At 44.9% G+C, this 25,183-nt stretch overlaps 1 long non-coding RNA gene across 1 annotated transcript; it reads right to left on the reverse strand.

Moving 5' to 3' along the window:
• Positions 1-521: 521 nt before the first annotated feature.
• On the reverse strand, positions 522-24,633 carry LOC141988516 (uncharacterized). The gene is made up of 3 exons (XR_012639763.1): positions 24,547-24,633; positions 24,047-24,335; positions 522-813 (listed from the first exon to the last, which is right to left on the reverse strand). It is a non-coding gene; the product is annotated as an uncharacterized LOC141988516 (long non-coding RNA).
• Between the last annotated feature and the right edge of the window lie 550 nt (positions 24,634-25,183).

Below are 25,183 nucleotides of genomic sequence, written 5' to 3' on the forward strand. Positions count from 1 at the left end.
TCCAAGTCAGTACTTTTGAAATACCTATTACAAGTCTGGCAATTGTAAATATAACTTAATTGATATGGAAATAAATAGCCAGGCATTGCTGCAACAATCTGACCTGCAGTACGGAAGTGCATGGAGTGGTAGAAAATCAGCCTTATATTAGAGCTCTAGCATCCTTCCATAATTAAACCATTCATTAGGAACCTTGCTATTTTACAAGTCAATTCAAACCATGAATTTAGAATAAAGTCTCTGATGAAATTAAATAAACACCATTCGTGCTGAAATTAATAAGAATAATATTCACAGTGAGGAAGTGTATATTAACTGAGGATATATGAATGAACAGAAGAATCAAGCAAAGGGAGGCTGAATGAAAACTATGGGTGAGACCCTCACCTCTGCTCTGGCCCCTCACATCACCTTAAAACTGGAAATCGGAGGCAGCAAGTGAGCTTGGGACAAGCTTCCACCTCAAGAGGAAAGGACCCTATTAAACACCAGCTAAAACATCCGTGGAGCGATCTACCCATCCCATGCTCATTTTGCAGTAGCTGATCTTCCTATACACGGTAGCAATGTTAATCTCTCTTGCTTATTCAGAATGATTGGAGAAAGTTGGAGGACCATCCTGTTCTTCTCAGAAGATATTTTGGAAGCGAAGACGTTAAGAGTTTCACACTGAATACGCACCTCGCATCCACCTAGACAGTCACAATGAGACAAATTGGGAAGTGCTGGTCAGACAACATTCAAGCACGTTTCCCTTAGAAGTCAGATGGGTCCCCATGTGCATGTTCTTCCACTTCAAGTTGCCAATAAAATCTGAAACATATAAGAGATATTTACTTTCATTGTATTATGAGTGTGACTCCACCCTGAACCTGAAAGACCTTCCACGGGGGCAGAGAATGGTGTGTTGGGGAAGCCAGTGCAGCCAGTTCCATATTGCAGTGTCTTTAAAGAGAGATCTTCTCTTGCCAGGGATGTTGATCAGGAGTAGTTCACCAGCACAAAATCCTCTCTAAGGAATTTTAAATGAAAACATGTTATGTTCAAAGAAATTAACCACATTTTTAGAAAAATCCCTTACAACTTGATTCTTTGCAACCAACAGGGTGTTTTGATCTTACTATTGTCTCTTTCCTTTGCACAAAGTACACCCTAACTTAGCTCATGCAAGCACAGTGGGCCAGATCGTCAGTCGGTGTTAATCACTGTAGCTCTATTGAGTTTGATGGAGCTTGTCAACCTGTCTGGAGTGGCTCACGACCATAAGTGCCAAATTCAAGGTAGACTGTTACTCACAAACCCCAGATTGGTTGTGTGTTCTATAATTCTCTTTCACCAACCAAGTACCAAGGGTGAACTCCTCAGGAACTATAATAGCCTTAAATGGAGTCACAGATAGATCTCTCCAGTGCTGTGGTGTATCTTGCCACCCAGGCAAGCCTGTCTTTGTGATGGATGGTCCCTTATAAGAAAAATTACAACGATATCCCGGTTACTTCCAGTCCCTTACCCCAGGTCAGTTGCTCCTCAGATCTCAAACTACAGACAAGATTGTAGTCAATCCTATAATAAACTAATTGGAGGTTTATTATCTAGGAAAAAGAAACAAGAGGGTTATTTACAAGGTTAAAGCAGGTAAACATACACACTGAGTTACAGTCTTAGGTTCCAAAAATTAATAGAAGCTTCTGTAATGCGCAAGCTTTATATATCCTTTAGGGCTAATCCAAGCCAAGCAGCCTGGGAATCCCTTGCTTATGCTTAGAAATATTGCCCTCCCCAAATTCTTAGCAGCATATTGATGATAATTCCTCCTTGACAAGGATTTTTATACCCTTTCCCCAGTTTTCAAGCTGTGATGGGATGAGCATTTGTGCACATTCCCTCTTCCTGGGTTTAGAGAAAACAATCATCAAAGTCTTGGTTTGTCTGGCGTCAATGGCCTTCTTTTGTTGGGCAGATGACACCTCTTATGGTAAACTAGTATTTCACACTTGGTAACGCTTCCCTCCTGACTGTGGGGGTTTCCAGTTTCATAAGACACACTTTTACAGTAACAGAGCAAAACATTTCAATATTACCTTGTAACCTGGGATATAGACATGTGAGATTTGCATGCCACAGTTCACAAGCACTTCATAACATTTCAACACAGCTCTATAAATCTAACACCTATTTTAACAGTATGAACACACAGGTGAACCATATTGGTTTCCAGCTGTGGATTTGTCAGTTTTCAGTGAGGCTGAGGGCTCCACGCATGAGCTGGCACCTGGTCCACCAGCTTCACAAAGCTACGCTGATCGACGCCACCTGAGGGTCTAGCCCAATATCCTTGAACAATCTCATGCAGCACTCAGGGTATTTCAGGCAGTCTGTCCCATTTTACTGCAAATTATTTAGTGAAAGAAAATCATTCCGGTGTCAAAGGAGTCAACATTTTGAGACGAGAAAACCAATCTTTTTCTCAGAAGACCGAATTGATTTTGTAGCTTTCTCCTGGAAATAGATCTCAAAAAGAATTATGATACTCACCCCAGTTTTTGTCCTATAATGTTAAAATTGCTTGTTGCAAGAAAGAGATCTCTCTTGCTGGAATTCAACTAGATCATGTAGAGTGTAGTTAGAGTCAGGGTGTATATATTTGGTCTTCCAGTGTTTGGGGGCAGAATCCCTCAGCGCTCTGAATCTCAGATCAGGCACAAGGGGTATCATTAAAACACCATTTATGTCTCCTGGCACCAGGAGATAGCTAGTCACCGTTATACTGTCTTCAAATACTGTTCACGTTTTTGGAAATGATAATGCATCACTTTGTTCTTGTCCTCTCTTTTATGCAGTCCATAAATCTGAAAATCCTCCTAGGACTTCCAGTCAGGGATATACTTGGAAATGTTCATCACAATATTTTTTTCATTACTTTTTTTCCCGGAGAAAATAAGGTTTGTAGACTGATAGGGTGAGAATCCAATATTAGGACCTTTACAACAAGTTTCCATGCACAACTGAATGGGTGTTCAAGCAGTCAGTATTAAGGGGCATGTCAGAGGTGAGTAAAAGCCTGAGATTGGAGTAACAAGAGGGGCTATACATCAGGATTCAGGGGAACTTGCAGAGTCACTAGACCAGACAGGACTGGGTTAGCTCAGGGTGCTGCATGTCAAGTCTAAGCTAAGACATGCAGAGAGTCTGGGCCTAGAAGAGAGGGTGTGTCAATTAATTTGCTTTAGTAGAAGCATTGGTGGAGTGCCCAGTACTGCAAGAATAAGGGGCTATGGGTTGAGACGGAAGGTTATGGACAAAAGTGTGTCACAGTCCAGGGCAACAGTGCTTGTATTCCTCCTTGGTTGCTCAAGGGTACTCGCTCTCGGCTGCTTAAGTTAAGCCAACTGCTTTAAGTTACCACACAACCGTTTCTAGGCAAAGACATTTATTTTTACGGTGAAAGCTTTGCACAGAAAACATATTAAAAAACAATAGAAGAACCTGTCCACAGGCTGATAAGCTTGCCAGAGATCACCCAACTGCAGCAAGGGTGCCCAGGGGAGTCAACCCTTCAAAATCCCCTACAGAGTCATGTGACCACCATCCCATCTAATTTCTCTCTTTAGAACCTATGGGGAAGAGCTGTCACATCTCCCTTCTTACACTTGTTACCCAAAATCGTTGGATGCAAACCTGAGATCTGGTCCTCCCACCAGTTTCCAGGAATGGTGTTCCTTTGGACCCCACCCCCCTTTCAGGGATTAGCAGGGCCAGCAATGGGTTGAGGTTCAAGTATTATAAGGAACAGTTATTTGCTTCAAAGGGCGAAATAGGGTAGGGCTGCCTCACTATAAAGCAACTCTCAACCACACACTACTTTTAACAGCAGAGGGGTCAGGCAAGGGAGGGTCTCCAAACCTCTCCCATAGCCAAATTCCTTTCCCTGCCATTATGTTTTGATAACTGGGCCTGCAACTTTGTTCTAATTGTGATCTCTCCTGTAAAAAGTATATGAAACATTAGAAAATAATACTAGAATAACCAAACTTGTTGGCAAAATATTATAAACAGGTGCAAAAGAACTAGACAGAGAGACTAAATTAGGTCCATAACTCAAGGATTATGTTGAAATCATGCTTGGTAAAAACAGAAGATGTGGAACCAGAAATTAATAGAACAAAATTGGTATATCAGATATTAGACCTAATTGGTGGCCAAAATAATGAGCGGATGGGCTATTCCACCCAACATTTGTTTTCTGGGTCTGGAGAGAAAGAGACTTTGGGGGGAACCTGGGGGTATATGAGGAGAGGGGCAGTCTAGCGGAAGACCACAGGAAGAGGATACTGGAGAGTGGGAAGCCTTAGGAACTGGGCACTGTAGCTGCCCCTCAGGTGAGCAGCTGTGCACAGGGACCTGACTGGTTTCCATTCAAAGGACTGACATAAGCAACATGGATCCATGCAGTGTTTTGATCCCATTTCGGATGGAGATCTATTCCAGTGGAAACTTTTTGACCTGCTCTATTCATGAACCTCTTGTTTTATTTTCTTGTACACATCTCAGCTATTATCTCGTGAGCTCCAGGCTTGACCCCGCTCTTGCTTTCACCAGTGAGAACCACGTGTCTCTCCACTGAAGCCCAGGGAGTTGCACTGATGAGAGCAAGGTCAGAATCCGCTCTTAATTTTCATATCATTCCTTCAAATCCCTCCATAAAAGCCACCTCTCTCGCAAAGGCTGCAGAAAACTGTCAATTGATAATGACAGGCAGGGTGTGAGCTGTTCCTACTGCATTTGCTACTGCTGATTGACTTACTGCAGCTATGAACCATGCTCACAGACACAAGGTGGGTGAGGCAATATCCTTTATTGGATCAACTTTGTCAACTTTGTCTGTACAAAGTGCAAGCTGGTCTCCATATTGGAAGAGAAGGTTCAAGGTCTGGAGCAACAGGTATCAACCCTGCGTTGCATAAGAGAAACTTAAGATTTCCTGGACAGACGTCAGGATATGCTTCTATGGGCACAATGTTCTGAAGATTCAGAGCAGGCTACGCAGCGGGGACAGGAGGACGATGAAGAAATTTGGCAGCATGTAACCTCCAGAAGAAGAAAGGGGAGCGTCCATGTACCAGCAATGCAGATACAGGTAAGTAACCGTTTTCATGTTCTCTCCACAGGTACTAATGCGGAGAGTGGACCAGATGACACATCTGAGGGAAAGGAACAGAAGGAGACTCCAACAATTGGAAGGCATGAGATGCACTATCCTAGGGTTGGGGGTTCCACGACCACCGCTCCCAAGAGAAGGAGGCGGGTGGTGGTGGTCGGGGACTCTCTCCTCAGGGGGACTGAGTCATCTATCTGCCGCCCCGACCGGGAAAACCAAGAAGTCTGCTGCTTGCCAGGAGCTAGGATTCACGATGTGATGGAGAGACTGCCGAGACTCATCAAGCCCTCGGATCACTACCCCTTCCTGCTTCTCCACGTGGGCACCAATGATACTGCCAAGAATGACCTTGAGCGGATCACTGCAGACTACGTGGCTCTGGAAAGAAGGATAAAGGAGTTTGAGGTGCAAGTGGTCTTCTCGTCCATCCTCCCTGTGGAAGGAAAAGGCCTGGGTAGAGACCGTCGAATCGTGGAAGTCAACGAATGGCTACGCAGGTGGTGTCGGAGAGAAGGCTTTGGATTCTTTGACCATGGGATGGTGTTCCAAGAAGGAGGAGTGCTAGGCAGAGACGGGCTCCACCTAAAGAAGAGAAGGAAGAGCATCTTCACAAGCAGACTGGCTAACCTAGTGAGGAGGGCTTTAAACTAGGTTCACCGGGCGAAGGAGACCAAAGCCCTGAGATAAGTGGAAAAGTGGGATACCGGGAGGAAGCACAAGCAGGAGCACGCGAGAGGGCAGGGCTCCTGCCTCATACTGAGAAAGAGGGACGATCAGCGAGTTATCTCAAGTGCCTATACACAAATGCAAGAAGCCTGGGAAACAAGCAGGGAGAACTGGAAGTCCTGGCACAGTCAAGGAATTATGATGTGATTGGAATAACAGAGACTTGGTGGAATAACTCACATGACTGGAGTACTGTCATGGATGGATATAAACTGTTCAGGAAGGACAGGCAGGGCAGAAAAGGTGGGGGAGTTGCACTGTATGTAAGGGAGCAGCATGACTGCTCAGAGCTCAAGTATGAAACTGCAGAAAAACCTGAGTGTCTCTGGATTAAGTTTAGAAGCGTGAGCAACAAGGGTGATGTCGTGGTGGGAGTCTGCTATAGACCACCGGACCAGGGGGATGAAGTGGACGAGGCTTTCTTCCGGCAACTCATGGAAGTTACTAGATCGTAGGCCCTGGTTCTCATGGGAGACTTCAATCACCCCGATATCTGCTGGGAGAGCAATACAGCGGTGCACAGACAATCCAAGAAGTTTTTGGAAAGGGTAGGGGACAATTTCCTGGTGCAAGTGCTGGAGAAACCAACTAGGGGCAGAGCTCTTCTTGACCTGCTGCTCACAAACCGGGAAGAATTAGTAGGGGAAGCAAAAGTGGATGGGAACCTGGGAGGCAGTGACCATGAGATGGTTGAGTTCAGGATCCTGACACAGGGAAGAAAGGAGAGCAGCAGAATACAGAGCCTGGACTTCAGAAAAGCAGACTTTGACAACCTCAGGGAACTGATGGGCAGGATCCCCTGGGAGAATAACATGAGGGGGAAAGGAGTCCAGGAGAGCTGGCTGTATTTTAAAGAATCTTTATTGAGGTTACAGGGACAAACCATCCCGACGTGTAGAAAGAATAGTAAATATGGCAGGTGACCAGCTTTGCTTAACAGTGAAATCCTTGCTGATCTTGAACACAAAAAAGAAGCTTACAAGAAGTGGAAGATTGGACAAATGACCAGGGAAGAGTATAAAAATATTGCTCGGGGATGCAGGAGTGAAATCAGAAAGGCCAAATCACACCTGGAGTTGCAGCTAGCAAGAGATGTTAAGAGTAACAAGAAGGGTTTCTTCAGAGAAGGGCAATGAAAATGATTAAAGTCTTGGAAAAGAGAGACCAAAAAGATTGGAATTTTTTTTAAATTTAGAAAGGAAATGAGTAAGAGGGAACATGATAAAAGTATAGAGTATAAAATAATGAATGGAATTGAAAAGGCAACCAAGAGCTTCTGTTCTCCTTGCCTCCTAACATAAGAACAAAGGGATGTTCAGGGAAAGGTAAAAAGAAAAGGAGTACTTGTGGCACCTTAGAGACTAACCAATTTATTTGAGCATAAGCTGTCGTGAGCTACAGCTCACTTCATCGGATGAATACTGTGGAAAATACAGAAGATGTTTTTATACACACAGACCATGAAAAAATGGGTGTTTATCACAACAAAAGGTTTTCTCTCCCCCCACCCCACTCTCCTGCTGGTAATAGCTTATGTAAAGTGATCACTCTCCTTACAATGTGTATGATAATCAAGGTGGGTCATTTCCAGCACAAATCCAGGGTTTAACAAGAACGTCTGAAGAACAGTGGGGGGGGAGGAATAAACAAGGGGAAATAGGTTACTTTTTATAATGAATCAACCACTCCCAGTCTCTATTCAAGCCTAAGTTAATTGTATCCAATTTACAAATTAATTCCAATTCAGCAGTCTCTCCTTGGAGTCTGTTTTCGAAGTTTTTTTGTTGAAGGATAGTCACTTTGAGATCAGAAATCGAGTGACCAGAGAGATTGAAGGGTTCTCCAACTGGTTTATGAATGTTATAATTCTTGACATCTGATTTGTGTCCATTTATTCTTTTACGTAGAGACTGTCCAGTTTGACCAATGGACATGGCAGAGGGGCATTGCTGGCACATGATGGCATATATCACATTGGTAGATGTGCAGGTGAACGAGCCTCTGATAGTGTGGCTGATGTTATTAGGCCCTGTGATGGTGTCCCCTGAATAGATATGTGGGCACAGTTGGCAATGGGCTTTGTTGCAAGGATAGGTTCCTGGGTTAGTGGTTCTGTTGTGTGCTATGTGGTTGCTGCTGAGTATTCGGTTCAGGTTGGGGGGGCTGTCTGTAGGCTAGGACTGGCCTGTCTCCCAAGATTTGTGAGAGTGTTGGGTCATCCTTCAGGACAGGTTGTAGATCCTTGATAATGCGTTGGAGGGGTTTTAGTTGGGGGCTGAAGGTGATGGCTAGTGGCGTTCTGTTATTTTCTTTGTTAGGCCTGTCCTGTAGTAGGTGACTTCTGGGAACTCTTCTGTCTCTATCAATCTGTTTCTTCACTTCCGCAGGTGGGTATTGTAGTTGTAAGAATGGTTGATAGAGATCTTGTAGGTGTTTGTCTCTGTCTGAGGGGTTGGAGCAAATGCGGTTGTATCGCAGAGCTTGGCTGTAGACGATGGATCGTGTGGTGTGGTCAGGGTGAAAGCTGGAGGCATGTAGGTAGGAATAGCAGTCAGTAGGTTTCCGGTATAGGGTGGTGTTTATGTGACCATCGTTTATTAGCACTGTAGTGTCCAGGAAGTGGATCTCTTGTGTGGACTGGTCCAGACTGAGGTTGATGGTGGGATGGAAATTGTTGAAATCATGGTGGAATTCCTCAAGGGCTTCTTTTCCATGGGTCCGGATGATGAAGATGTCATCAATATAGCGCAAGTAGAGTAGGGGCATTAGGGGACGAGAGCTGAGGAAGCGTTATTCTAAGTCAGCCATAAAAATGTTGGCATACTGTGGGGCCATGCGGGTACCCATAGCAGTGCCGCTGATTTGAAGGTATACATTGTCCCCAAATGTAAAATAGTTATGGGTAAGGACAAAGTCACAAAGTTCAGCCACCAGGTTAGCCATGACATTATCGGGGACAGTGTTCTTGACGGCTTGTAGTCCATCTTTGTGTGGAATGTTGGTGTAGAGGGCTTCTACATCCATAGTGGCCAGGATGGTGTTTTCAGGAAGATCACCGATGGATTGTAGTTTCCTCAGGAAGTCAGTGGTGTCTCGAAGGTAGCTGGGAGAGCTGGTAGAGTAGGGCCTGAGGAGGGAGTCTACATAGCCAGACAATCCTGCTGTCAGGATGCCAATGCCTGAGATGATGGGGCGTCCAGGATTTCCAGGTTTGTGGATCTTGGGTAGTAGATAGAATATCCCAGGTCGGGGTTCCAGGGGTGTGTCTGTGCGGATTTGATCTTGTGCTTTTTCAGGGAGTTTCTTGAGCAAATGCTGTAGTTTCTTTTGGTAACTCTCAGTGGGATCAGAGAGTAATGGCTTGTAGAAAGTGGTGTTGGAGAGCTGCCGAGCAGCCTCTTGTTCATATTCTGACCTATTCATGATGACAACAGCACCTCCTTTGTCAGCCTTTTTGATTATGATGTCAGAGTTGTTTCTGAGGCTGTGGATGGCATTGTGTTCTGCACGGCTGAGGTTATGGGGCAAGTGATGCTGCTTTTCCACAATTTCAGCCCGTGCACGTCGGCGGAAGCACTCTGTGTAGAAGTCCAGTCTGCTGTCTCGACCTTCAGGAGGAGTCCACCTAGAATCCTTCTTTTTGTAGTGTTGGTAGGGAGGTCTCTGTGGATTAGTATGTTGTTCAGAGGTGTGTTGGAAATATTCCTTGAGTCGGAGACATCGAAAATAGGATTCTAGCTCACCACAGAACTGTATCATGTTCGTGGGGCTGGAGGGGCAGAAGGAGAGGCCCTGAGCTCCCAATGCAATGATGTGGCAGAAAGCACTACTGAAATCTTTGGAAGTATAAACAAGTGACTGGTGAGTAGGAGCAAGGAGGCCCTTTTATGTCTGTAGATGGCATTGGTGAGACTAGTACTGGAATAGTCGTGTCCAGTTCTGGTATTCACATTTTTAATAATGGGAGAAAGTGCAGAAAAGAGTCACAGCTGGAGAAAATGTCTTACAATGAGAGAATTAAAGAGCTCAATCTGTTTATTTTATCAAAAAGAAGACTGAGAGGTGACTTGATTACAGTGTATGCATATCTTAATGAGGAGGAAATACCAAGGCCAAGAATGCACTTTAACCTAGCAGGAAAAGGCATAACAGGAACCAATGGCTGGAAGTTCAATGCAGACAAAGTCAAGTTAGAAACAAGGCATGATTTTTTAACAGTGAGAGTGATAAACCATTGGAAAAAATTATTAAGGGAAGTCGTAGATTCTCCATCTCTTTATGTCTTCACATTTAGACTGGATGCCTTTCTGAAAGACCCTTTAGCCACACACAAATGATTGGTTTCAGAGTAACAGCCGTGTTAGTCTGTATTCGTAAAAAGAAAAAAGAAAAGGAGGACTTGTGGCACCTTAGAGACTAACCAGTTTATTTGAGCATGAGCTTTCGTGAGCTACAGCTCACTTCATCGGATGCATAGCATATCGTGGAAACTGCAGAAGACATTATATACACACAGAGACCATGAAACAAAACTTCCTCCCACCCCACTGTCCTGCTGGTAACAGCTTATCTAAAGTGATCATCAAGGAGGGCCATTTCCAGCACAAATCCAGGTTTTCTCACCCTTCCCCCCCCCCCCAGACACACATACAAACTCACTTTCCTGCTGGTAATAGCCCATCCCTCTTTGAAACCTCTCTTTATAATGTGCATGATAATCAAGGTGGGTCATTTCCAGCACTAATCCAGGTTTTCTCACCCCCCGCCCCCCACACACACACCCCTCCAAAAACCACACACACAAACTCACTCTCCTGCTGGCAATAGCTCATCTTACAATGTGCACAGCAATAATCCAAGTTTAACCAGAACGTCTTGGGGGGGGGGGGTTGTAGGAAAATAACAAGGGGAATTGGATACTATTAATTTGGGCTTGAATAGAGACTGGGAGTGGCTAAGTCATTATGCAAGGTAGCCTATCTCCCCTTGTTTTTTTCCTACAAACCCCCCCCCCCAAGACGTTCTGGTTAAACTTGGATTATTGCTGTGCACATTGTAAGATGAGCTATTGCCAGCAGGAGAGTGAGTTTGTGTATGTGGTTTTTGGAGAGGGGTGTGTGTGGGGGGGGGTGGTGGTGGTGAGAAAACCTGGATTAGTGCTGGAAATGACCCACCTTGATTATCATGCGCATTATAAAGAGAGGTTTCAAAGAGGGATGGGCTATTACCAGCAGGAGAGTGAGTTTGTATGTGTGTCTGTGGGGGGGCGGGGGGGGAAGGGTGAGAAAACCTGGATTTGTGCTGGAAATGGCCCTCCTTGATGATCACTTTAGATAAGCTGTTACCAGCAGGACAGTGGGGTGGGAGAAAGTTTTGTTTCATGGTCTCTGTGTGTATATAATGTCTTCTGCAGTTTCCACGATATGCTATGCATCCGATGAAGTGAGCTGTAGCTCATGAAAGCTCATGCTCAAATAAACTGGTTAGTCTCTAAGGTGCCACAAGTACTCCTTTTCTTTTTTCTTTTTACACAAATGATTGGGCTCAGTACAGGGTTAACTGAATGAGATTCTCTGGCCTGCGTTACACCGGAGGTCAGACTAGATGATCAGATGGGCCCTTCTGGTCTTAAACTCTATGAATCTGTGCAGGAAATGGAGCTTTCTCAGAGGCCTGTCCCAGATTGTGGAACAAATGCCCACAGGAATTAAGAACCAACAAAACCCTCAACACCTTCTACTCAAAGTGAAAGGTGTACTTCTTCTACCTTGCTTTTGCTAATATAAACACAGATCTCAGGATACAGGATTATATATTTTAACAAAAAAGAAAAAAGGAGAAATAAAAATAAAACCCCACCAATTTCTCCTTCGGGAGAGGAAGAGAAAAAGAAACACATGACACTTTCTAGTCATATGGATGAATGCTCTCCTGGAAGACACTCAAATATTATCACGGTGAAGGTGGTATGCAAGCTTGAATAGAGTAGAATTAAAGGCTGCCTTTTAAAATTAACAGATGCAGATCAGTATAACTAAGAACACACTTTTCATGCTTCACAGGAGTTTAGGAGGGAGCCAGATAGTGGAATAGACAAAAAAATAACTGGGTTATAGCATGGGAAATGGAGGGTGTCTAATGCAACACCAGGGGGACTGGGAACTTATCGCTGGACAAAGAGTATATTAAATTGCAGCCGTGTGGCCACATCTCATCTGACCCTCCTGGTTTTAGCCCTGTCCCCTCATATGTACCCACAGCTCTGCTGAATTGACACACACCCAGCTGGGCTGTAGGCAGGTTTCAAGGATTCCCCTACAGCTCCACCCGCTAGCAGCCTCCCTGCCTCCCTTCTGGATCCTAGTAACCAGGGATGGGCAGCTGTCCCTCAGCTCTCTCGGCCACACCCAGCACCCAACAACCAAGTACGCACCCCAGCTGCCTTAGTAGCCACCCTCCGATACACCCACTATGCATCCACCTTGTTGTCTCAACATCCACCCCATCGCACCCAAATCCAGGTCCCCACTCACATTGTTGTTCCAGGACCCTCTCCATGCACCCCAGCCACTTGTGAATACAGCACCACCCCAAGCCTGCCATCCACCTAGCTGCCCAAGGCAACCAACAATAACATTTCCAGCTGCCCAGGGACCTTTCCCTGAAGTTGTTTTTGCCACCCACCTTGGAGAAGAATCCTTGGGCATGTGTCATGGGGTCCTGGGGCCTTCTTGCTACCTGCTTCCAGAAATGTGACGGGACAGGGCTTTCCCACTTACACTTGCTTCCAGTGCTTTGGATGAATTGGTGCCTCCCTCTCCAACCTCTGCTACCACTCAGGAAGCCAATGGTTCTCTTAGCTATCTAAAATGTCACACGTAAAGCTGCACACAACTTGGCAGCCACTGCTATGTAGATGAACAATAAGAACTTGATTTGAACCAGAGTTTGCACTGACTGGGGGATTGAAATCTGAGAGAAATCCGGTAGCAATTCAGTGTGTTTGGGTTCCAGGTATCCCAGAGGGCTCCTTAGAGTAGAGTTCTTCACCTGACTCCTGTGGGTGACTCATTGTTCCTATTTAAATCAATGTTCCAAACATTATGTATTCTGTTACCAAGAATTCAGACATGTATTGTTTCTTCAAAATGGAATGAGTGGGAAAGTAAGATGTCAGATTCAGGAATAAAATAATTACAACATTGCATATTGACTGCCAGAGAGACAGTGCAAAAAAGGCGCTATGGGTCCTTAGCCAAGGGAAAATCTTGCGCTTTCCCAAGGGAAAAATCTATGGGTGGTACTCCTGGAGAGATAAAAACTCCATGAGGCCCCTTCACAGAATTTACTCTGAATTCTTTCACCAGAAGATGAGGTTTGCTCCATCCTGGACAAAGCAGAGAGTCTGTCTCCTAAAATGCATTGACCACCTGAGATTTATGGATATCCTGGGGGATCCAACAGAGACCCAGAAATATCTGCATATAGTCTTTGTGCCTGTACACTGGATACAGGATCTCCTGCCCTTACAGGTCCCAGACAATATGAAACAGTGGAGCAGTGCTGTCAGACAATCTCACAAAGACAACTGCCCCTGGAATCTCACTTTCAAGGGAAGTCCCTGCTGTGAGGGGTAAAGCCTGAGGCTGTTTCCTCAGATTTACATAGGGGACTGGTGGGGGGAAAATAAGCATTCTGCAGCCTTGCCCCTGGGCTTCCCAACTCCATCTCCTGTGTGGATCCTCTGTAGGGTCCTGGATGGGAGCAGGGACAAGGCTGCTTTGGCACTTGTACCTTTTCTACACGGGAATGGGGTTGAATGCAGAGGGTCCCTTCCATGAGCAATCCACCGCTTTGCTGTCTCTGTGCAAATTTCGGCTATCAGTGATGTAATTTCATAAATTCATAGATACTAAGGTCAGAAGGGACCATTATGATCATCTAGTCTGACCTCCTGCACAACGCAGGCCACAGAATCTCACCCACCCGCTCCTGCAAAAAACCTCTCACCTATGTCTGAGCTATTGAAGTCCTCAAATCGTGGTTTAAAGACTTCAAGGAGCAGAGAATCCTCCAGCAAGTGACCCGTGCCCCATGCTACAGAGGAAGGCGAAAACCTCCAGGGCCTCTTCCAATCTGCCCTGGAGGAAAATTCCTTCCCGACCCCAAATATGGCGATCAGCTAAACCCTGAGCATATGGGCAAGATTCACCAGACAGATACTACAGAAAATTCTTTCCTGGGTAACTCAGATCCCACCCCATGTAACATGCCATCACAGGCCATTGGGCCTATTTACCATGAATATTTAATTACCAAAACCATGTTATTCCATCATACCATCTCCTCCATAAACTTATCAAGTTTAATCTTAAAGCCAGATAGATCTTTTGCCCCCACTGCTTCCCTTGGAAGGCTATTCCAAAACTTCACTCCTCTGATGGTTAGAAACCTTTGTCTAATTTCAAGTCTAAACTTCCTGGTGGCCAGTTTATATCCATTTGTTCTTGTGTCCACATTGGTACTGAGCTTAAATAATTCCTCTCCCTCTCCGGTATTTATCCCTCTGATATATTTATAAAGAGCAATCATATCTCCCCTCAACCTTCTTTTACTTAGGCTAAACAAGCCAAGCTCCTTGAGTCTCCTTTCATAAGACAAGTTTTCCATTCCTCGGATCATCCTAGTAGCCCTTCTCTGTACCTGTTCCAGTTTGAATTCATCCTTCTTAAAACATGGGAGACCAGAACTGCACACAGTATTCCAGGTGAGGTCTCACAGTGCCTTGTATAACGGTACTAAAACCTCCTTATCTCTACTGGAAATACCTCTCCTGATGCATCCCAGGACCGCATTAGCTTTTTTCACAGCCATATCACATTGGCAGCTCATAGTCATCCTATGATCAAACAATACTCCAAGGTCCTTCTCCTCCTCCATTACTTCTAATTGATGCGTCCCCAGCTTATAACTAAAATTCTTGTTATTAATCCCTAAATGCATGACCTTATACTTCTCACTATTAAATTTCATCCTATTACTATTACTCCAGTTTACAAGGTCATCCAGATCCTCCTGTATGACATCCCTGTCCTTCTCTAAATTGACAGTACCTCCTAGCTTTGTATCATCCGCAAACTTTATTAGCACACTCCCACTTTTTGTGCCCAGGTCAGTAATAAAAAGATTAAATAAGATGGGTCCCAAAACCGATCCTTGAGGAACTCCACTGGTAACCTCCCTCCAGCCTGACAGTTCACCTTTCAGTAGGACCCGTTGTAGTCTCCCCTTTAACCAATTCCTTATCCACCTTAGAGTGTTCAGATTGATTCCCATCTTTTCCAATTTAACTAATAATTCCCCATGTGGCACGGTATCAAATGCCTTACTGAAATCTAGGTAAATTAGATCCATTGCGTTTCCTTTGTCTAAAAAATCTGTTACTTTCTCAAAGAAGGAGATCCGGTTGGTTTGGCACGATCTACCTTTTGTAAAACCATGTTGTATTTTGTCCCATTTACCACTGACTTCGATATCCTTAACTACTTCCTCCTTCAAAATTTTTTCCAAGACCTTGCATACTACAGATGTGAAACTAACAGGCCTGTAGTTACCCGGATCACTTTTTTTCCCTTTCTTAAAAATAGGAACTACGTTAGCAATTCTCCAAACATACGGTACAATTCCTGAGTTTACAGATTCATTAAAAATTCTTGCTAATGGGCTTGCAATTTTGGGTGTCAATTCCTTTAATATTCTTGGATGAAGATTATCTGGGCCCCCCGATTTAGTCCCATTAAGTTGTTTGAGTTTCGCTTCTACCTCAGATATGGTAATATCTACCTCCATATCCTCATTCCCATTTGTCATGCTACCATTATCCCTAAGATCCTCTTTAGCCTTCTTAAAGACTGAGGCAAAGTATTTGTTTAGATATTGGGCCATGCCTGGATTATCCTTCACCGCCACTCCATCCTCAGTGTTTAGCGGTCCCACTTCTTCTTTCTTTGTTTTCTTCTTATTTATATGGCTATAGAACCTTTTACGCTTGGTTTTAATTCCCTTTGCAAGGTCCAACTCTACTTGACTTTTAGCTTGTCTCACTTTATCCCTCCATGTTCTGACCTCAATAAGGTAGCTTTCCTTGCTGATCCCTCCCATCTTCCACTCCCTGTTTGCTTTCTACTTTTTCTTAATCACCTCTCTGAGATGCTTGGTTTGATTTAAAGTAATCCCAGGCCACCTCTGCCTTTAGATCCATAAATTCTTCAGTCCAATCCACTTCCCTAACTAATTTCCTTAATTTTTGAAAGTCAGCCCTTTTGAAATCAAAAACCCTAGTTGCAGATTTATTTTTGTTAATCCTTCCGTTCAGTTTGAACTGAATTAGCTCATGATCACTTGAACCAAGATTGTCCCCTACAACCATTTCTTCTATGAGGTCCTCATTACTCACCAAGACCAAATCTAAAATGGCATCCCCTCTAGTCGGTTCAGCAACTACTTGATGAAGGATTCCATCAGCTATCGCATCTAGGGAAATCTGAGCCCTATTATTATTACTAGCACTCGTCCTCCAATCTATATCTGGGAAGTTAAAGTCTCCCATGATCACACAGTTTCCATTAGTATTTACTTTATTAAAAACATTAAAAAGGGCTCTATCCATATCCAAATTAGATCCCGGTGGTCTATAGCACACCCCAAGCACTATTCCAGGGGATAGATTTCCTCTCCTTGATGCCTGTCCCTTATTTTTTAGGATTGCTGACACTGTATTATTAAAATTAAAGGGGATGTGAGATGGCTTCATGAGGAAGTTAATGCTGCCTCAGGCTGTATTGATTTTGTGGGTGGACTTACTGCTAGATTCAAGGGGGGGAGGGCCCCCACTCACGTGATAGGGTCCAAATTCAGGTGGATGAGTCCAAAATCAGGGGCACAGCGTGCTTATGTATGGGGACAGGGCTGCTGTCGGGGGACAGCCTCCCTACCTTTCAGGGAGGAAAAGGTCTCATATAAAGGTCTCATATAACAGAGCGTTTTGCCTTCTGTCCCACAAGGCCAGTCACAGTTTTTTCTCTGTTGCATTTCTGATCAGATGTCTTTTAGGATTTCTGATCATTTGAGGGGATATTTTCCTGCACTCCCTCATATTTAGGACACTGGAGTAGAAAGAGTCTCCTGTCTCAGTCTCTCTCCTCTGTCGTGCTGGAAGCGCAGTCATTCCTCTCTGGACTTGGATTGCTTTATGCCTCCTAATTCTCACCTCTAGTTTGTGGTCACTGATTCTGTAACCGGAGACAATCTGCCCTCGTCCTGCCCAGGTCACTGTAGTGAAGCTGCTAGGGTGACCGGTCTCTGCAGGGTTCTGCAGCAGTCCCGCTCGTTGCTAGTTCTGATTTCTTTTCCCAGTGACTGATGTGTTGGAGTTTTAGTTGCTGGTCTAGCATTCTGAGCACATCTTGGTTTGGATCACTCGTTTCTGGCTGTGGATTTAATAGAATTGGCTCAGCTCTGCTCCGCAGCTGCTGGTGCTGAAGTCCCCATGCACTGACCTGCAGCCGGAGGGTTTCTATGAGGGTTTTACAGTAGTCAATATAATCCGTTCTTAGCTTTGGGGCCCAGATCTCACTCCCATGTAGCAGAATGGGTTGGATGTTGCTCTCAGACAGTTTTAGCAAAAGTTTCACTGGGGAGCGGGATCTATTTAATTATTTATGTATGGCGTAGATACCCTGCAGCACTCTTCCTTGCAGTGTTTTGACAGATGATCTGAAACTTCCTGATGTGTTTATTATCAGGCCCTGTACATATAATACAGGGTATGTTCAACCTCCATGTCTCTCTAATACGATTTATAGACTAATAGACTTGAAGGCCAGAAGGGACCATCATGATCATCTAGTCTGACCTCCAGCACTTTGCAAGGCACAGAACCTCACCCACCTCTCTGTTTTGATTGTTTTCAGGCTTTACCTGGAAAATCATGATTTTTGTTTTTACTGTGTTGACCTGGAACACAGCAGTCTGTTTCATATGTATTCACCCAGACCTCGATCCAGTCAGGTCACTCCCATTCCACACAGCCCATCCCCAGGTCACTTATGCTATTTAAAGTCCCAGCTTGCTCAGAGATTCACTTTTAAATGTGCCTTACATTGCTCACTCAATATTCAAATAGTGATGATTCTCATTAGGGGACGTGATGGCTTTTCTTCTGCAAACTTTTAGTGATATGAACGTTATGCTGTACTGCACAGAATGCACACAGCCTTCCTCTAGTTACCTTGCTTTCACTCCTAACTTTGTCTAATGGAGTAGAGCAGGGGCAGCAGATAGGACTCTTAAGGAATAGAGTCTAGTGGTTAGAGCAGTCCTGGGTTCTATTTTTAGCTCTGGGAGGGAAAACCTAGTAATTAGAGCAGGACTAGGAGTCAAGGCTCCTGGTTCTGTCCCTGACTGGGAAAGGAGTAAGTCTAGTGGTTAAAACACCATGGCTGGGAGTTAGGCCTGCTGGGTCCTACTCCAAGCTTTGAAAGGGAAGTGGAACCTAGTGATTTAGAACAGTGGTGGAGAATGGGAGTCAGGACTCCTGGGTTCTATTTCTGACTCTGGGAGGGGACTGGGGTCTAATGGTTAGCAAATGGGTAACTAGGAATCCAGATTCGTGGGTCCTATTCCTGGCTCTGCCACTGACTTGTTTGACTGTGGGCACCACCTGAACTAGTATCTCACTTTTATTTCATTCTCCCCAAGACTATTTCTGGGAATCAGAGTTGCTGGCTGAGATCAGTGAAAGATCCTGGCACCCATTAAGTGTGAAGCCTTTTGGGAGATTGTCATGCAATAACATGATTCCAGCAGTTGGGGCTTTAAGAAATACATTAAAATCACGGGACTGTTTACATTAAGGAAATTTGCAAAGGTTTTGCTACACTACTGGAAATTCCCCTTCCCCGCCACAATATAAATATTCTGAACTGGTACAATTTACTTTGATAAATTACCTAGCCACATCAGCATAAACTCCACTACTTCAAATTATCTAGTTACATTGGCGTAGCTATGCTAGTGCAAATTTCCTAGTGTAGACAGGCTTGAAGAGAAGCTGTTATAACTGTCCTAAACGAGGAAAGGGCCTGTCCCTGTCCTGACTACTTCACTCTCTCTCATTGGTATTTACTGAGAGCAGTGGGTGTGGAGGCTGCTTTACAGATTTGTGTCAACACTCGGATACCATGGTAATGAGTGCAGTATAGTAACACAGGGAGAGAGAAGCAGAGGGCCCTGTTCCAAGGAGTCCTGCTCTAAATCAATCCCACAACTCAGTGGAGAAGATGGCAAACTGTGGGGATCTAGGTGAATGTTGGGGGCAGAGGCAGGGGGAATCCAGAGGCCCAGAGGAGAAGGAGTGAAGGGAGCTGCTCCTGGGAAGGGTTATTTTCCCTTTCAATGACAGCTCCTCCCAGAGATTAGCACTTCAGGCCACTTCCTCAGGGAGGAGATTTTAGAAGTTTGAAGACAAGGAGTGGGGGACTGTTCGTCTCAATATGGTGGTTGTCCTCAAAGTAGGGGAAGGTCTTTGTGGTGCACCGTCGGCTGTAACTGGTGGAGTATCGGTGGAATTTAACGGTGCTGTGCCCAGGGCTGGCACCTTGTTCTTGGGCTGCTGGGGATCAGTTCAGTCTCCAATGCTGGTCAAAGCGGAGGTCTGAGGGCTGCACACAAGCTACTATGACCACTCCAGCTGTCAGGAACAGCCAACATGAGGAACTCCCTGACCACGCTCACTTCCTTCCATCACCCTCCTGCTCAGGGCATGGAACAGAGATAGAACGTGGACCTAGTTTCAGTGGGGCCGCACTTGCCAGCAATGCCCTCTTACGTGTGCAGTGCAGCCACATTGTGCCGGCAGAGCAAGTGGACAGTGGTCACAATGCAACCATGACGTACACAGCCCCACATAGGTTTCTGTCTGTGAGGGGCCATGAGATCAGCAGGTAGGAAGGGGGCCAATGAGTCCCACAGGGATTGATGTCTCATCCAATCTTATTTAATACTTGCATTAATGGTGTAGAGGAGAATGGCATAAACACAGACCCCCACCTTTCTCTGCACACGTTGAGACCAGGTCCTCTGAGGTGGCAGGCAGGACACTCAGTCACTTACATTCCAACTAGCCCTGCTCTCTTTGCCCGAGGGGACTGGGTTGTCTTTACAGTTACAGAGTTGCTGGATTTCTGGACAGACTCCATCATTATCAGATGAGAGCTGCACTCTACACACAAGTTACTATACGCAGATAAACAATGAAGCAATCTCATATCCTAGCAATTATCAGGCTCACCCAGATCCCCACTTTTCACTCTGCCTCCCCACACTGCACTCTTACTGGCCTTCCACTTTCAGTTCCTTTGTTTTCTGGCCATTTCTGGGAAATGGAGTATCTGGCTCTTTTTGATAAATGCTCCCTTCTTATTCAGAGTTGGGATGCTCTGTGTCATCCCCTCAGGTGCTGGATAACGTGCTCAGATCTCCTGTTCTGCCTCCTCTAACACCCCCAAGTAAACATGAGGAAGGACCATTTTCTCATTGCATTACCCTCCCCTTCTCTTTACTCGAAAATATGTATGCGTGCGCATGTGTCATCAGTGTGTACATGTGTCCATAGGACTGATTCTCCTTCCTTTCTCACCCCTAAGACCTCCTTCTACCACAGCCAGAACTGGGAGATTGGCCTATTACCTCCTCCCAGGAGACAAGCTATCCATTTTCATTTAGCCCATTGAGAAGCTGTAGCGCCTTCCTGCTTTGGAGTGACGGCTGCTGAAGCAGATTCCAGTCGCACAGCAGGAGTAGATCTCTACTGCAGTTCAGTGGGTTCCTGGCTGCCCCTGTGGGCTCACTATGTGGCCTGAGGTTGTATCAGGCAGCCAGCAATATCTGATCTATCCATGCTCCTCTGTGAACAGCCCAGATGGTTTCCCATTTCTGGGATATTCATGCATCTTTGGTGCCCTCTAGCACACCAGTGTCCACATTCTCCCTCATGGAACCAAACATTTGGTCCTGAGGATCGATAAGGAGCAGCAGCTCCAATCCCAGCTCACTTCTTTCATGATTGCCAGGTAGCAAGTCTTGGAACAACTAGTTCCCTGAGTGCCTACTTTGTGGCCTCCCTTTCACCAGGTAGATCTTTAACTGTTGGTCAGTTGGTTTAGCTCTTACTTATTACAACCAATGTAGTTATACTTTAGGATTCGTTCGGTAGCTGAGTCCCACCCTCAGCTGGGATTCCTGCCCCTGCTTCATCCAGGCTTCCCCAGCTATGCTCCAGGTCCAACCAGTCTGTGTCCCGTCCAAATGAGGATCCTCCTCCAAACACTCTGGCCAGCCCACCCCAACCACGCTTCCTCCAGCACAGGGATGAAGTGTATCTTTATTCAGTTTCTGGATTTCAGATGTTTAAATTTGTGTTATATTCATTCAACCAGATCCCAGATCACATGGATGGCCAGGGAGAGGGGCTCTGACACAGCAAGAGGAGCAGGATGCCCCAGATTCCAGAACACATAGCAGGCAGGAAGAAGGGCTCAGATCCCTGCAGAGGGGTAGGGCGTCCCTGGATACAAGAACACGTGTGGAAGGGGACAAGTCAGGGCTAACAGGCCCCTCCCACCTTAAATCCCCAACTTCCTCTGATACCTCTCACATTCTCTGACCCCGCCCTTCTCACCTCCCTTTCCCCCAATCCTTATCCCATTCCCCCATACCTAACCCCTGACCCATCTTCCTTCTCTTCCATTTCCATGTGTCCCCCTCCTAACCATATCCCCATCCCTCACTGCAGGCCCAAACCCTGTCCCCCTATTCCCACCTACTCTTGCACCCCTAATCACCCCTCACCTCCCTGGGAGCATTAGTTTGTGTAGTTTATTTTCTGTTCAAAAATAGTTTCAGCTTGTTTTGTTGATTCTGCTGTACTCGGATTACATTTCCCTACAGTAAAAATCCCCTTTTATTTCAGATTTCTTCATTGGGTTGGATTTGAACTCACAGAGACTGGGGCAGGTTGAAGCTTAGAATTAATGACTGTGATATTCCCTAACAGGTACTGAGGTGCTGTAAGGCAGAGGTAGTTTTCTAGATAGTTAACCTAGCTTGTCATTTAGCGCAAGAGGCTTCTGACGAGCTAGGCTAGAGTGGCAAAATCTTTTTCAAATAATTTTTTAATTTGATTTTCCCCCAAGGGCTGGTGGTTGCCATCCCCTCTCTTGGGGTAACTGTCGAGTGTTGAATTTCTTGATGCAACGACCTGAGCCCTGGTTTGAGCTCTATCTGTGAGCAGAAAAAGGTTGCCAAAAGCTCTCACGTTTAAGAAATTCTTTTCGGAGGAGCGACTATACCTCAGGAAGCCCTTGGTCAAATGTCTCCAAATCTGGATTACTAACAGAACCCCACATCCCTATGAAGCAAGGCAATCTGAGTAACCCTGTAAATTTTAGGGCACTTAGAAAAGTGAGCTTTCAATGGAAACATTGTCCTAACCTTAACTATAGCAGGGCTCTCACTCTGCTATAAAACCTTGAGAAATCACCATCTCTGAAGACTCAGGGCCATCTGAATTCCTGGGTGTATTCCTTACATAAAAAGACTATGAAAAGAAAACAAGATCCTTGGGACTGTCCTGATTTTCCTGTTTTCCCAGACAGATTTCATCCTGGCTTTTCTTCAGGAGGAGGATGGTGCCTTCACACCCAGGGTCACACACCACAGGCATATAGATGGAACACCCATGAAAAGCAGAGACAGGGCAAATAAGAATAGTTCTCAGTAAACTGCGGGGGAGCTGGCCAGGTGAAATGGGAGATGATGTTACATACTCTCGGGTAAAGATGATACTTGGACAAGTTATATTCTCAGATGATTTTATTCTAAGAACCGCAAATTTGCACCATTACCTCTATCTCAGACATGCGTTTCTGAGCAATGGAAATATTAAAATCAGCTTCTTACTGAAGTGCATGTATCTGAGGAACTCCTTCACCAAATACTCCCATTCTTGAACCTCTAACTCTGTCCCTGGCACAAATGAGAATCTTCAAGCCAATCAGTGTGTGCCTGTGGATTTAAGAGCACTTTGAAAGATCAGCTTTTACACCAGAAGCTTTGTTTTCTGGCAAAAAATCCAAAAGCAGAGCTTCCAGGTGAAGCAGGCAGAGAACTTAATGAGCCCAACACATGTTCTCAGAAAGCTTCTGCGGAAAGTACTCAAGAGTCTCAGTTTACAGGTGTGGCTCCAGAGCAATGGCACAGCAGATCACCTTGATCCACATGTGAGCTCAGGTGACAGACACTTTGGCTTGCAACAGAGCCCCAGGTGTGTGCCAAAACATATTAGAAGAACGGGAAAATGCTGATATATGATGGTTGTGCCTCAGGATCCCATTGTTGAAAAGACCCTAATTTTGGACTAACCCTACCGCAAGACCTGATGAGACACAGCAAATTTCAAGGCAATCTAAGTACGCACATGGATTATAGAGCACGTAAGAAATGTCAGCTGTTAAACAGTAAACTAGTTTCAACCTTAAGTACAGTGGAGCTACCATGCCACTATAAGCCCCTTTGATTAGCTGCCGGAAGGTACTGATTTATTTATGTCAAGTTAAAAATGTGACAATTGGAAACTCAACATTAAATTCATGAAACAAAATCAATCAGTGGTATCTCCCTCCGCAGATGCCAGCAAAACTCAACCACCAATAAAACTCCCAAAGATATTACAAGGCCCATACCCAACCCAGCCCTCGCTACAACCGTCTATCTGCAAAAGCTCTAGGAAATAGTTATGTCTCGGCCACCCTGCCCTGGATCCCACATATTGCTGCAAAATGCCAGGCAGATGCCCTTACTCAGATGAACTCTATATACAGCACTAGGGATGCATACATCTGCGCAGGCCCTGGAATCCTCACCCCATTCTCCTTCCATAGCGGAAGAGCACCACCTCCCTTATGTCCAAGAGGTGGAGGCAGCATTTGAATCTACTAAGTAGGAATCGAGTTGGGAACAAATCCCCCTGTTCAGTGTTGCAGCAATTACATTCTTAACGTGGAAAAATGATTTTTTAAAATCGGACACACTGACACCACTTACCCTGTCCTGAGTATTGTATGTGCTGTTGGAAATCAGGAAACAGGCTTTGTAAACTCTCCAGAAATTGCTTACAGGTCAGTTCCCCCTTCCGCTGGATCACATCCAACAATATTCTTCTTTTGTCCTCTGCATCCTTTCCTTCGTTGATTCGATGGTAGTCCTGCTGTGTGATCACCAACTGGCCACCTTACCAGCATTGTTTTGAAGTAATTTGACCAGGTTATTTTGTTCCCTGCATATCATCTCCAAGGCCTTTTCATCAGTGGCCGCTGTTACCGAGTCCCATGGTCTGGAACAATAATTCACTATTAAATATATATATTATTTTTTCCCTAAGGATCAAGAAATAAACATTTGAAGCCGCTAAAGCTAGACTACATTTAATGTCTGGGGAACTGATTCTTTCAGTAAGATATAATCAAGAAGTCAAACAGTTGTAGAGAGACAATGGCCAGTTGCAGCTGTTTTCTCTCCTAGCTAGATTGATGTGCTCCACTCACCAGAATGAGTTAAATTGTGACCATTTCAGGTCACAGCAGCTCATGCAAGGTTCCCTTTAAGGGGCTGTGCATGAATTTCAGAAATGTAACATTTTTTTCCTTTCAAAGTAACTTTCTAGGGGGGAGTTGAAAGGGCAGTTACAGGAAAAGGGAAGCTGAGCTCAGCAGAGATTTCCACATACTCCTGGATTCGCTCACAAGAGTAAAAATATTGTGCTCACTGAAATGAGCTGAAACCTATCACGAACCATTTGTTGGCTGGGCTGCCTGACATACAATGTGTATGATAATCAAGGTGGGCCATTTCCAGCACAAATGGGGGGAGAAAACCTGGATTTGTGCTGGAAATGGCCCACCTTGATTATCATACACATTGTAAGGAGAGTGATCACTTTACCTAAGCTATTACCAGCAGGAGAGTGGGCTGGGGGGAGAGAAAACCTTTTGTAGTGATAAACACCCATTTTTTCATGATTTGTGTGTATAAAAACAAACATCTTCTGTATTTTCCACAGTATGCATCCGATGAAGTGAGCTGTAGCTCACGAAAGCTTATGCTCAACTAAATTGGTTAGTCTCTAAGGTGCCACAAGTCCTCCTTTTCTTTTTTCATTATCTATGGATCCCAAATCAGAAT

The sequence above is a fragment of the Natator depressus genome, chromosome 6 (assembly GCF_965152275.1).
Source record: "Natator depressus isolate rNatDep1 chromosome 6, rNatDep2.hap1, whole genome shotgun sequence".
In the NCBI taxonomy this organism is placed as follows: domain Eukaryota; kingdom Metazoa; phylum Chordata; order Testudines; family Cheloniidae; genus Natator; species Natator depressus.